This window comes from Populus alba, chromosome 8 (genome assembly GCF_005239225.2).
Source record: "Populus alba chromosome 8, ASM523922v2, whole genome shotgun sequence".
NCBI classification, from domain to species: Eukaryota; Viridiplantae; Streptophyta; class Magnoliopsida; order Malpighiales; family Salicaceae; genus Populus; species Populus alba.
The window spans coordinates 18,649,620-18,664,265 of NC_133291.1; the positions used below are offsets into that span (position 1 = coordinate 18,649,620).

The 14,646-nt window shown below is 35.9% G+C and overlaps 1 pseudogene; it reads left to right on the forward strand.

Moving 5' to 3' along the window:
- The first annotated feature begins 3,954 nt into the window (after positions 1 to 3,954).
- On the forward strand, positions 3,955 to 14,426 carry LOC118030301 (isoleucine--tRNA ligase, chloroplastic/mitochondrial-like; annotated as a pseudogene).
- Positions 14,427 to 14,646: the final 220 nt, after the last annotated feature.

Below are 14,646 nucleotides of genomic sequence, written 5' to 3' on the forward strand. Positions count from 1 at the left end.
TTATCCCTAATGAGTGTTGAAGTTACAGGATTTGAGAGACTCAAAGAAGAGTATGAATCTTGCCCAGAATTTGGAGAAATAAACTTGACTTTGAAGGATGAGAATAATCATGTTGTAGATGGTTATCATTATTGCTATCCAATTTTTGACCCAATTTTTTTTAAAAAAAACAAAACAAATAGGAAAAAACAATGAAAACCCAAAAAAATGCAATCTTCATATATTTGTATTATTTTTAGCATTTTCAACGTCATCTCAGAAGAATTTAAAATTTTAAAGGTATTTTGAACGCGTTCAACTTTTAACGTGTTATTTTTACAATCATTGATTTTCTTTGTTGAATTGACGTTGATATTGTCTGTTTTCAAAATAAATTCAAAAAAAAAAAAGTTGAGGAACCAGTTTAGAAACCTAACAACATTTTATCTATAAATACAATGGAAAATGTTGAAACCTGGGGGGAGAAAACAATCGGAGGTGGAGAAATTTTAGGGAGAAAAAAAACCCCATAAAAACCTAATCTTTTCTTCATCACTTCAAGACAAGTTGCCGCCCCCCTTCTTTTGGATTTTTAGCCTTCTTCCCTTGCACCTTAAGCCTCCCCTCTCAACCAAGAGAGCCCCTCACTATTCTCTCCACCACAACTCAACCTCCCTTCCTTTGTCTCAACCGATCGAGAGCATCCTCCTTTCCCAGTTGTTCCTTCTCTTGGTCATCAATAGACAACCACCACATACTCCCTTCTCCTTTCACAACCCCTATCTCTTGGCCTCACTAGACCTTCCCTCTCACTAAAACCGGGTCGGTCTCCCCCCACAGAACAACCTCATCTCCCCCGACTAGAAAACGGTTAGAATCATTCCCTGTCTCCACCAACCCCCTTCATTGTCAGCCACATCAGCGTTGTCCTCACCAGAGACCAGCCCCACAAACACCGTCTGCAGCTCCCCCTATCTATGCTAAACCAAACCAGATTTCCCCTCCATTAAGCCTCCAATAGCAGCGGCCAAAGCAATAGCTCGAATCCAACATCGTCGCCACCCAACCGCTAGATTTGACATTTGAAAAAGAAGGAAATAACAACAAATAAGAATAGAAAATACGGATTTGTAAAGGGGGAGAAACAAATCTGAAAAAGAAGAAAAATTTACTTGACTGCTTGTTGTGTTTTTCTCTGGTTGCAGGTGACGATGATCTTCACTGTCGGTAGGGAAGGGAAGAGGGGAAGAAATTGTTACATATCCCTTGTTGCCTAGATTCTCTAGTGGCGCCGTGTGAACCCACGTGCCACCACTATTTTGGTAGATCCCAGAAGGCTTTCTAACAGTTCCTGGATTTTTGGGGTTTATTTTGTAATATTTGAATTATATTTGAATTTTTGTTATTTTGTAACATGTAAAAATGATGTGGGAGTTGAGCATAGTAAAAAGTGGTGTGTGTTTTTGTATTTTTTAATATATGTTTTTTAAAAGATAAAAAGAATAAAAATTAAATGTTTTAATTTGCATACGGTCAAATATCTTAAGTACAAATAAAATTATGTTGTATTTCCCATGAAAATGTAAGAACATGTTTTTGCATATATTTCGGGATTTAATAACTAGTTTATTAAAAATTTAAGAATTTGGCTAATATTTTAAATTTTCAAATCATATCAAATCGCAAAGCAGTTTACTTCAGGTATAGGGTGTGTTAGGAGTGCTAATACCTTTCCTAGCCACAATCAGTCTCTTACTCTTTGAATCTTTTATAAAGATCAGTATACTCGAGTTTCCTAGTGACCTTGAATCAAATACCAGGTGGCGGCCCCAAACAAACAAAACAACGAATGAAAATCGCCATTGACGCCATGCAGGCATATGCGACAGAATGACAACTCCATTGGGGGAAGGTACTATTTTCGACATTATTAGATTAAACTTTGTGTTTTTATGTGTTTAAGTTTTATTTTATTTTTGTTTTGTTTTATCCATGCATTGTATATAATTGCTTCATGCATCACATGTTTTAATTTTCAAATGCACACATAAAAACTTCAGGTTAAGTGGGGGACTAACAGCTTATCTTATGACTTTTAGTCAAGGTTTAAGTTTGTGTAAACCTCAACTCTTCGTTGTGTGCTTAGATTGGTAATAATTGGTACACATGCCATTTCATTGCCTATTAATCCCCCATACTGCCTTCAAGAGGGTGATCACTAGGACAACAAGAGACTCTTTTGATAGAGACTAAGTGGTAAACCTACTCTGTCTCACGTAAAAAAATTAGAACCTACCTTTAGGATGTATACTCCATACATATTTTTTTGCATCTGAGCAAGCCTTTCTTGAAGTATCTTGAATTCAAGACTTACAGGTGACATAATGGCCATCACTTCAAAATTTTTTGTTATAGAGTTTGAGCAAGAATAAAAATTCTTGTTTCATCATACAAGAGTCATGACCATATATCATCCCTTGAAGGTTCAGTTCACCAAATAGAAAACATGTTCATACATTTATCATGCATGCTCCAAGGTTGAAACATAGGCTCCTCCATTTGAGGTTTATTGCACTAGACTATAAAAGAAGATGAATAATGAAAAAAAGGATCAGAGAGAGGTTCATTATCAAAAAGAAGTTGAAGGCAGTAAAGGTGAAGTAGCTAGACTCATAAATTTGCTTAAACAAGTGTTGAGCAACAAATGGAAAGGGAATGTTTGCACAATCTTATGTGGGAACACTGTCGGTCTACGTCCCACACACAGGAAAATATAATTGATTCTTCTCCTCAACGCTTCACCAGTAGAGGTCATAAACATTGAAGTGGCATCGCCTCTTCTTCATTTCAGTTGTGAACAACAACAACAGTGCTTTCTGTCATCAATGAAAGATAATCTCTTTTATGTTTCAGCTATATTGTTGGTTGTTCGCCACCTCCGCATCTTGCAATAACACCTAATAGCTGCTAGCTTTTTATGCCTGACCTCTTTTGAAGTCACCTTCATCGCAAGCTTCATTCTTGTCCTGCAGCACATAAGATGTTGATTTGAAAAACAGAAGCAAACATTAAACTTTTATGTGGTAGAGCTCTCTATATAAAGATCGGTTTGTAGTCTGCTAATGGGAAATCCAAGAAGAGATGTAGTAGTTTCATGTCATCTATAATTTTCTCCTATTAGTGTTAACACTAAAATGCAAAAGTAGGGAGAAAAGATAGACTTTAATTGAAAAAAAAAAAGATTGAAAATTTAACAAAGCAGAACTCCCTCTATAGGTGTCTCTTTACTACATTGTTAGTTAGGAATCAAAGAGGAGACAAGGGAGTTTTATATTCATCAAGTTATTAGTAGTAGTACTCGAGATATGGGTTGAACATTGAACAATGACTAGGCTGCAGGATAGATTTGGACTTCTCTGTTGTTACTATAATTTGGACTTGAAAACGACCTTTTTATATCTTATACTCCTATGAAAGTTGTAGGCCTATATCTAACCTTTCCATCCATATAAAGCAGACCTAAATCCGAGATCTACAGCTCCAGATATGACCCAATTATCGAACAGTGTTCTAGTTTGGACTGCACCAACATCTCTTTTCTAAGTTTGGCCTTCTTTTTGTCCTTTCAATTTCAGTATTTAAACTCATCAATCAATCCTTTCATTTATGTGATAGGCCTACATTTAAGATGAACATTTACCATAAATTAAAGGTATCTTATATTATTATATATGTTATTATAAAACATGTTTTAGTTAAGGAGTTATTGATACTTCAAGTGCAAAATGATGATATAAAATCTTGATAAAAATGCACTTTTAAGTACTAATCAATAGTGGCAGTGCTGCATGTTTCCAGGCATTGTCAAGATTACCTAGTTGGAAAGTTTCCAACAATCGTCAAACAACCATAATAACATTGGAAGATTGACATGATGTTATGAGGATTGTCGAAAAAGGTGAACAAGTTATCATGATGGGAAAGATTGAAGGTTTTGCTAAGGATTCCAGAACAATGATGAGAGCTAAATCAGGAGATGACTCTGAAGGTGGGAAACCTTAGTTATGTGGTTTAGCTAGGTCTTGCTTATACTACTGAAATGTCTTCGCCAAGATTGACATCCATTTGCTACTCGAGTTTTTCTACTAGCATCTATTAGGCCCCAGACTTGTCGTCCTGACTCTGTTAAATCCCATGCAACCATTTTTTCTTAAGTGGTATAATCTAAACAAGAGATTTGAATATCATTGGAGGTTTTAGGCCATTTAGTTGAATAGTTGCAAGAATTTCAAGAATCAAGTCTGAAGGTGGATGAGTAAAAGACAAGTTGAGTTTGTTAAAGATGTCATCTACCATATTGTCACCTGAACATCCTCAAAATGATAAATGATAAAAAATATTAGGCAAAACATAGATATTGCTAGATCCAAGAAGCGTGTTGAATTGTTAATTATTTTGTTATGGAGTTTTGTCATTTTACATTTTTTTTTGGGGATCACATCTCATCCTTTAACGAAACATGTCTTTTCATTGTCTCTTTGTTGTTCTAAAAGCATGAGATGTTTATTTCAATAGGTGTTTTGATAATTTTTTGATCAAACTCCAACATGCAAAATTAAGGCTAATCAATCCTGAAAGATTAAAAGTGTTTTGATTGCAGAAATGACTCAATGCTTGTTGAAATGACATGAGATGTATATTTTTCCTTTCTGCCACTCTTTTTTTGTTGTGGAGTGTCAACACAAGAGCTGATGTGGAGAATGCCTTGATTTAAACAATAAGTATTGAGTTCAGAATTGAAATATTCTTTGGCATTATCAATTTTTAAGATTTGGATATTAGTGTGGAATTGTGTTTGTATCATGGAGTGGAAGTTTTGAAAGATTTGGCTCACTTTAATTTTTTCGTTTATAAGGAATAGCCATGTCAATCTGGTGTGGTCATCAACAAATGATACAAACCAATGAGTTCGAATTATATTTTTTCTTACCACTAAGGGACCTCATAAATCACTATGGATTATGGCAAAAGGATGTGATGATTTATATGAGATAGTGGGATAGCTACTACGAATATGATTGTAAAGTTGACATACTTCACATTTAAAAGACTTTGAATTTTTATTGGTAAATAAAGAAGGAACAAATTTCTCCAGGTACATGAAGTTTGGATGACCAAGATGATAGTGTCATAACATAACATCATTATCCTTATTGACATAGAAATTTAAAACTGACCAACCCTTATGAGGTGCAAGGATTCCATTATGAGTTTTTCCTTTTTTAAGAGTAAATCCATTGAGGAGATAGAGCCTCGAACACATTTTAGCACTGCCAATCTTCTTCCCCATATCCAAATCCTGAAATACACACAAGTTACAAAAGAATTTAACAACACAATTCAGATCACGAGTCAATTTACTAATTGAGATGAGGTTACAGTCCAGTTTAGGAACATTAAAAATGGAATTTAGGATCATGTCTCTCAAAATTCTGCTTAAGCCTATTCCTTTCACTTAGGATGAAGATCCATCAGCTATACGGAGTATATAAGTCTTATTGTATTGATTGTATTAATTAATAAGGGTTGCATCTCCTGTCATATGGTCTAATGCTCCGGAGTCAATGATCCATAGACTTGAGTGTCTCTTACTAATAGTAAAGGCTTTTGAAAATTTACCTTTCTGAGCTAACAATCCAGATCCAGAGGCTAGCGTACTTGATTGAGATAATGAACTCTAATTGAATAATTTTTGTAATATATCAAGTTGTTCCTTGGTGAAAGGACTTGTTTTAGGTAAAAGGTTGGTGGTCTTGTCTTGATTGTCATTTGAGGTAATATTGTTGACACGCATGTCTTTGTCATTTGTTAACCTTGATGGCTTCCAAATAGCAGGTTTGCCATGAATCTTCCAACAAGTTTTTTTGACATTTCCTGGCTTGTTGCAATAATCACACTAGGGTCTTCCCTTTTTTTGTCGACTGTTACGATTGTTGTTCAGATATCCTTGAGTAACAAGGGTAGATCTTTCCAATGTAAAGGTTGAACATTGAGATCCCATCATTACTTTCTTTCTACTTTCTTCGTGCCTAACTTTAGAGAATGCTTCTCTGAGATTTGGAAGGGGCCTGGTACCCATTATTCTCCTTCTGATTTCATCTAGGTTTTTGTTGAGACCAAGAAGGAACTTGAAAGTTCATTTCAGTTCTAAAATTCTTTTATATAGGGTTGTGTCTTCAGGGCATTTCCAGGCATGAATTTCAAACATGTCTAAGTGTTGCCAATGTCGATAGAGTGTTGAAGTATTGTGTTACAAAAAGATCTTTTTGGTGTAGATCATGTAATGCTGCTTCAATTTTGAGTAGTTTTGATGTATTTTCAAAACTTGAATAGGTTTCTCTTGTTGCATCCCATATTTCCTTTGTTGTTCCATATAGAATAAAATTTTATCCTATTTCATTGATTATTTAATTAATTAACCATGACATTACCATGTGATTCTCAGTTTTCCATGTTCGAAACTTGGGATCATTCTTTTCTAGTATGATGACTTATATGAGGTCGTCGTCTCTACCCTTCCCATAAATAAACATCATGATTGATGATGACCATTGAAAATAGTTATGCCCGTTGAGTTTGTGACCAGTGATAGGACATGATATGCCTTCAGTGCCTCCATGATTATTCTCAGTTGATGTTGTTTCTGGGAGTGAGGTTACTTTAGAGATAGAGCTTTGTCCTGCTGCAACCATGATGTGTTTGGTTGTGGATTGGAGTAGTAGTTCTTAGGGTTTTTAGGGTTTAGGACTTAGAGGCTCTGATACTATGAAGAAGTTTGAGAGAAGTTTTTCTATATTCTCATTATAACTGAAAAGTACAACACAATATATATATATATATATATATATATATATATATATATATATATATAGGAGAGGAGTGCTAACCCTACAGTTTATCAAAATAGGAATTATTTACGAGATAGTAAATGATCCTACACTAAACTAGAAAGGAATAATCTATGAGATCTGGTTTATCTTATACCAAATTTTCCTAATTGATTTTGAGGGAAATTTCCATAACTTCAAGTCGCTCTAACTGGTGCATATCAAGACAAAGGACATGGGTGTCCCCCTTCCAGTTTTTTACCATTTGAAGACTAAGGAACCACTTATGAATGAAGAGACTATTGACGATATCAAATGTAAGAGTCTTCTGGAAACAACAGAGACTTTCTCCTTTTTTTTCATTATATTCAATCGATAGTTTGAAGTATATAATGTAAATAATAATTTTATGAAAATTATATTTTGCATCTATAATTTTTTTCTCCCTCCATTTACTTCCATTTTTATTTTCTTTCTATTTCTTTTGTAGTGTTTATTATGCACAAACTTAACCTACTTTTTGATTTGTTATAGATTTCCTTGCAGCTCATTTCCTGAACTTGGCTTTATTTTTCTTATCACCATTTACAACTATAATAGTACAAAAGGGTAGTGACATATTGTGGTATATGAAAGTGGAGGATTTGCTCCCAGAAAAATATCGTGATCAAGCATCAAAGTATGAAAAAGGGATGGATACAATGGATGTCTAGTTCAATTCAAGTATTACAAGACTTCATAATTAAATACTATTTTTTTGTAGATTGCATACCTTGTTTACCATAACACACTCAAAGAATATTGTGTTATCGTTAATTTATCATTTGGCAATGTCAAGAATATGTTTCATTGTTTCTATAATAGTTTTATATTACTTCTTATTGTTGTTTGAATATTTTAGTGGTTGCTTCTTCACATGGTATATTATATGCATTATAATAAAGGACTGCCCCCATTCAATGGTCAATTGATGGTATCTTGTTTATACTAGATATGTCAAAGAATCATATTAATCCAATATCTTAAACTGTTAGATGAGATCCCAAGATATGATTTATATTATTCTCTAACATACCTCCTCAAATGAAAGTCTTTTGGGCTTGAAACTTGCACATGCTCACACTACCTTATGCTTAATTTTTATCAAATAAATGAGGATGGTGAAATTCAAACTCGTGACCGCTTGGTCATTAAGGCTCTAATACCATGTTAAAGAACCATCTCAACCCAATAGCTTAAGCTATTAGGTTAGATTCCAAGATATGATTTATATTATTCTTTAACAAGATGGTTTGGAAATGTTTCTGAAAGCATGTGACATAATATTTAATAAATCAGAAATTGTTTTTTCCTTAAATTGTCAGGATTTTTTCGAGAGAAAATCTTAATAGTTATGTTCAGTTACAAACTACATGAAAGTACTCTACTTATAGTGTTTATATGGTTTTCTATTGTGATTTGATATGTCCATACTTTGCCTAGCCAGACCTATTTTCCATGTTAGGGTTCTTAAACTTCATTTCATTGCTTATAGCTATTTCAAGTTCTTCATGGTTTGCTATGTTGGGAAAAGGAGATGATCCTAGATTTCTTGCAGACTTGTATCTTGAAGGTACTGATCAACATCATGGATTGTTCCAGAGCTCCTTGATAACTAGCATTGCTACAAAAGGTAATGAGCAACTGATATAATTGGAGTTGGAAAATGCTATGATGGTGCCTTTTTTTTTAAGAAGAAATTGATTTTTTGTCTTAAAAATGAATCTTTGCAACTTTTATTTTGGTTTCTGATATGTCAATGAATTTGTTTATTATCAGGTGCATTTCATTTGTTTTTATATCCAAATCAGTGATCCATCCTGTTACTTTTCTTTCCACAAGAAAAGCTCCATATTTTTTTTTGGTTAAATGTTAGAAATTTTATAGAACAAAAATGGAGTAACTGGAAAACCAGCAAGTCATATAAACACATATACAATCAATGCAAGCGGGAACAGGCTCTCAGCAAGTAGCAACAAACATAATCATCGAAAGGAAACAAGCCCTTGGTTAGCTTAAGAACCCAAGGATTTCAGGTGCCTAAGATAACCAAACTCAGGAGATACAACCTGTAACAAAAAAACCCTTCCCCAAACTACATATAGGGAATACACAAACTATGGACCCATAACCACAAAAGAACCAGAATAGTGGTTTTCCTAAGACTATTGCTGCATCCATCATCCAACATGTAAAATAGTGTGATCCTTCTCGTGGAAGTGGAAGATGATATAAAACAAAACTTGAAACCGTCTGAAAATAGTGTTAACACTTCTTGTTTTCCCTTCAAATACCCACCTATTTCTCTCTTCCCAAATGAGATAAACCACTATGACCAGCGAGACTCTTCTCATATGCGCTTCCATGCTTCTTTTCTTGGGATGCAACCAACGAAAAGCACTACGCAATGTGCTCATATTCCTACTTATCCTTAACCAAGACTTGATCATAGCCCATAGGCGACATGGCCATCCACACATAAAGAACAAGTGACCATGTGACTCCTCCTCCTACCTACAGAACACATAGGTGGGATTAATAGAAATAAACCTTAATCGATCACGAGTGCGAAGTATGCCTAAAATAGCCAACCAAAGATTGAAACTATATTCAGGAAGAGACCAACTTTCCCATACCACTCAATGCTAGGAGATCATTGAACCAACTGACTGAAAGAAATTGTATGCATGAGCCAAAAAGGGGCCCTCACTAGAAGACCAACAACTCAACAACTAGATACTCGCCTTGGACTTTCATAATGCTAAAAGATAAGGTCCCTGACAGAAATGATACACTTTCATAAAAGGGAGGAAAGTTGGTGAGCTTGAGTATTCCAAATGGTGGCCCTGCGTAAATAGAAGTGGTGTACCTAATGAATCCATACTGAATTTGTTTTCTAATGAATATTCCAAAGTTGCTTGGCTAAGAAGCTTCTATTATGAGTTCTAAGATCAAAGAGACCAAGCCCTCCCTCTGTTTTAGGCAAGCAGAGATTTCCATGCAACTAGAGCTGAGTTACATTTTCAGGCATCACCAGTCCATAGAAAATTCCTGCAAATGCTGATGATTTTATGAGTGACTATTTTGGGCATAGGAAAAATATTCAGCCAGAAATGGACCTTGTCAAAGAGCACAGGCCGAATGAGCTCAAGATGTCTAGCATACGTGAGATGCTTACCTATCTAGCCTTGTACAACCAACTCTAAATCTTGTAATAGAGGAAAGAATTGGCTAGCCAACAACCGATGAGGGCTCAAGGGAACCCCTAAGTAAGTGAAGGGAAAGAGCCTTTCCTTGAAGCTAGATTTGGAGAGGATGGATTGTTTGCAAGCAGCACTGACACCCCTAAAGAAAATAGATGATTTTTGCGGGTTTATCACCAGCCCTAAAGTTTGACCAAAGAGAGTGAGCTATTGAAGGAGACATCGAATAGAAGAGGAATCACCTCATGAGAGAAGGAGAATATCATTTCTAAAAGCCAGGTGAATAATGTTTTGAGTCTCACATTTAGGATGAAACTGAAATCTCACTTTCTAAGAGGCCAGCTGTAACATCCTGGAAAAATATTCTAGACAATAGATAAAGAGATATGGAGACAAGGGGTCATAACACCACTTTGCCCTTGAAAGAAGCCACGAAGATCACCATTCATAACAACATAATAAGAGGCAGCAGAGACACATTGCATAAGAAGAGAAACAAAACGATCTGGGAAACCCAAACGCCGAAGGAGATTCTCTAGAAAATCCCACTAAACAGAATCAAAGGCTTTCCTGAAGTCCACTTTCAACAAGCTGCGAAGGGAGGAACACTTCCTGCCATAATGTCTGAGAAGCTCCTGCACCAGATTGACATTATCACTCATAAGCCAGCCACCCAAGAAGGCATTATACATGAGGCTGATAATGTTTATTAAAGCATGAGCTAATCGACCAGCCAAAATCTTTGCAATCACTTTGTAAACTACATTGCAGCAGGAGATTGGTCTGAAGTCAGATGGTGAGGAAACATTGGCCGATTTGGGAACTAAAGCAATAGTTGAATGATTAACTTGCCAAAGAAAGGCTTCATATTTTAGTGTCATTACTCATGGATTTGTATTGGATGAGAAAGGTTGTAAGATGAGAAAATCATTAGGTAATGTTGTGGATCCACATGCTATAATAGAAGGGGGAAGAAACTCAAAGGTTAGTAATGGTGCATAATGATTCAAGAAATCTTTCTGTGAGTGTTTACTCGTTGAAATGATTTGCAACTAATTTTGTGTCTTCTCTTTGTAGGAAGCACCTGGCTATGGAGCTGATGTCATGCAACTTTGGGTTTCTAGTGTAAATTATATAGGTGATGTCATGATTGAGCCTCAAGTCTTTTGGCAAATGTCTGACATATATTGGAAATTGCGAGGAACTTTGAGATACCTTTTAGGAAATCTACATGACTGGGAGGTAATTTTAGCTTTCCTCCTATAATTAGAACTCTTGAGTTTGAAGGCAGTTTTAGTTGCAAAAGAAAGTTATGCAGTTTTAATTTGGCATAGCTATGCCATTGTCATTTAATCCCTGCCCATTTTATTTATTATTGTGCCATTAGTAGGCTGATAATGCTATTTCGTACAATGATCTTCCCATGTTTGACAAGCACACGTTATTTCAGCTGGAAAATGTTGTAAAAACCATTAGAGAGAGTTATGACTATCAATTTTTCAAGACATTTCAGGTAAATAGTCTTCTATTCATTTTTGCCATGCAATAAATACAGTCCTTTGCATTAATTCTCAACAAGGAAGTGGGACTGGTCTTTGCACTGTAGCTATCAAGGTAACAAGCACGTAGTAACAATAACCAAAAGAAAAAAAAAACTACACAGTAACTCACATGCATGCACATGAACAATGTTCTCGAAAATGATTTATTGTTGGAAGCCTTGAACATTCGACATGTTTGTCTTGTTGTTGTGAATTAAGTGGAAAATCTAACCAATGGAGATATGAGAACAGACTTTCATAATTCTCATAGTTGGAAGGATACAGTGGGTAATTGTGCTCTGTGCTTTGGACAAAGTTTGACCAAACCCGACTTCTAGGGCATAGTATATTGTTGATGAGCTTCCCCTTAAAATGGAAACTAATAAAAGGAGTTCAGAAATAGAAGCTCAAATAATTTAGTTAGGTTCTAGCTTAGATAGGGAAGTAGGTCCTCGTCTATGCATGAAATTGTATGCTTGTCTATTTATTGCTTCACAATTCATTTTAAGTTGTTGCCCTTTGTTTATCTAATGCATGAATTTGTTTTGCTCGCTTTGTGGTATCTTATATGAGTAATTATTGTTGTTGGTTATTCAACGGATTGCTTTTATCGATCCATCAAATTTCTATTTTGATGTTGACAAAGATCGACTTTATGTTAGGTAATAATTCAGTGATTTACATTTTCATGGCTTGCTTTTCCTATTGAAGAAATTGACTTTTGGGGAAAAATCCTTGAGGTAGTCACTCATTTCATGTAATGATAACATAAAAACTATGTGGTTTGTTGATTCCAAATTCATGCTTTTGAAATGATCTTCAAATTTAAGTTTTCCATTTTCTAATTTATCTCAAACTAAAAAGAAAAGGTACTACTTGAAGATGTTCGCTGAATATTTTTTTTTCTCCAAATTTGCATAATTTTATGGTTATAAGGAAATAACTTGATCATTTTGCATGCCTGAGTGGGGTTCGGAATCAGATACCTGGAAAAACTACCATGCATGCCATTATTTGCACCATGGCAACTATCACGAGGATAAAATTTTCGCCACAATCTTAATCCTAGCGCAGCAGTCTAGTCCAGTTACTAGACTCAACCTTCCTCCCAAGTCACTCGTGTTTGCCTAAGGTCTAAGTGTTTCACACACCTAGAGGTTTTCCCCACAAACTCTTTATCAATTTTGGCAACCAAGAACACAAGCAATTGATCAAACACATCATAATAACAACATAAGCAATTTACAGGAACCAACCCAACCTTTATTAATCCATCAACAACGGAATATGCAATAATAATGTGTGTGTGCGCTATGCACAATCTGATCTGCATGTTACACACGTTTAGGCCCTATATAATACATCAACATATAATGGAAGTTACAAATGAAACTGATCCATTAACTCTGACAACACATTCCAAAGACAGTCAACCGCTTCGTAACTTCCCACAAGTAACTTCCTTGGTCTACCACCCAACAAACCAAACTGCCCAAACTGATTTACCATGCTGCTAGCCTTCATGTGCAACCCAAGATACCTTAGACAGTCCATCATCTAAGTCCAACGTGGTGCGAAGCAGCATGAAATCATTGTTCGCACGCACCCATTATACTCGCTGTCGAAATCTGCATTCCCCACGCATGCTACCTCTACACCTACATCCTGCCACTACCTAGCAGTGACTCATTGACACGCCCTCGTGCCTAACGCTGTGACGGTGACTATCCACTAGAATCAATTCCATCATCACCACCTGTCAGTGATGGTGCTGGAGTAGAAGAAATGTTTTTGGGGTAAAGGGTTTGGGACTCCCCAGCCTCCCACCTGCTGCTATTATGGCCACATTATCATCATCATCCTGAGCATACTAGCATTATTGTCCACCATCATCATCACCATTGTCACCTATCGCCCACTCACCACTGTTGTCCCCTCAGCCACCCATCAACACCAATGTCACCACCACTAAAATATAATGATCCCTTCCCCTTCCTGATTCTTGTGTAGCGAACAAGTTATTGTCATTTGAATGTTCCATTATGGTTACAAGTTATCTGATGAATGATGGGTATTCATTACATCTCATGCATTGTATCGCATATTCATTACATCTTAGGCATGTTCATTGCCTTCCTTTTCAATTTACTGTCACTGTTACCTGAGTATTTCAATTCGTCAATCCACAATTACACGTAGAGACCACCAAAAACCTAATTTTTAATTCACTATCTGACAGAACCTTTCTCACTCGAGTGGTAAAAGCGAGTTAAGGTTCTCTTAAAAGGTGAAAGTTTGGGTTTGGTGGCCACTACTTCAACTGTTATTCTTCCTCTCTGCCTGATATAGGAACTTGGGTTGTTAGACTATTATCTAGATTGATTATTTAATTTCTTTTTTTTTTTCTTTTTATCAACTCAATTAGTATCTGCAAGTTCAGAACGATTTGTCTAGTCACTTTTTTCTATTTTCCTTTGCTTAAACTTTTAGATGTTCAAACTATTCTTCCCCTCGGTCATTTATATGGAAATGTACAGGTGGAGATGCTGAAGCATGTGAAGGATGAGATTATTGAGAGTATTCCATACACTGGTGAGTATCTTGTTCAAGGAAGCGATAGAGTTTGGATTGGTGTGTCGCGTGCACAAGGCGTGAAATGTGAAAGATGTTGGAATTACACACCACAAGTTGGTTCTTCTACGGAGCATCCAACACTTTATGGTCATTGCTATAAAGTAGTGGTTGATCAACCGGAACCTGCTGAGACTACAGATTAAGAGAAGCTTGACTGCATAAATCCAATTGCAGTGAATCTAGAACATCTGACCTGTATAATCTTTCAGTGCAGTTGAGCTGGCTAATTGGAGCAATTACTTGGTTATCAAGAGATAGAGCACAGGTTATCAAGGAATGATGCAATGAGTAGGGTGGGAAGAGGGAAGAAGAAGAATAAGATGAAGAGTAAGAAGAGAAATAATGGTTGGACATAGAGAGAGC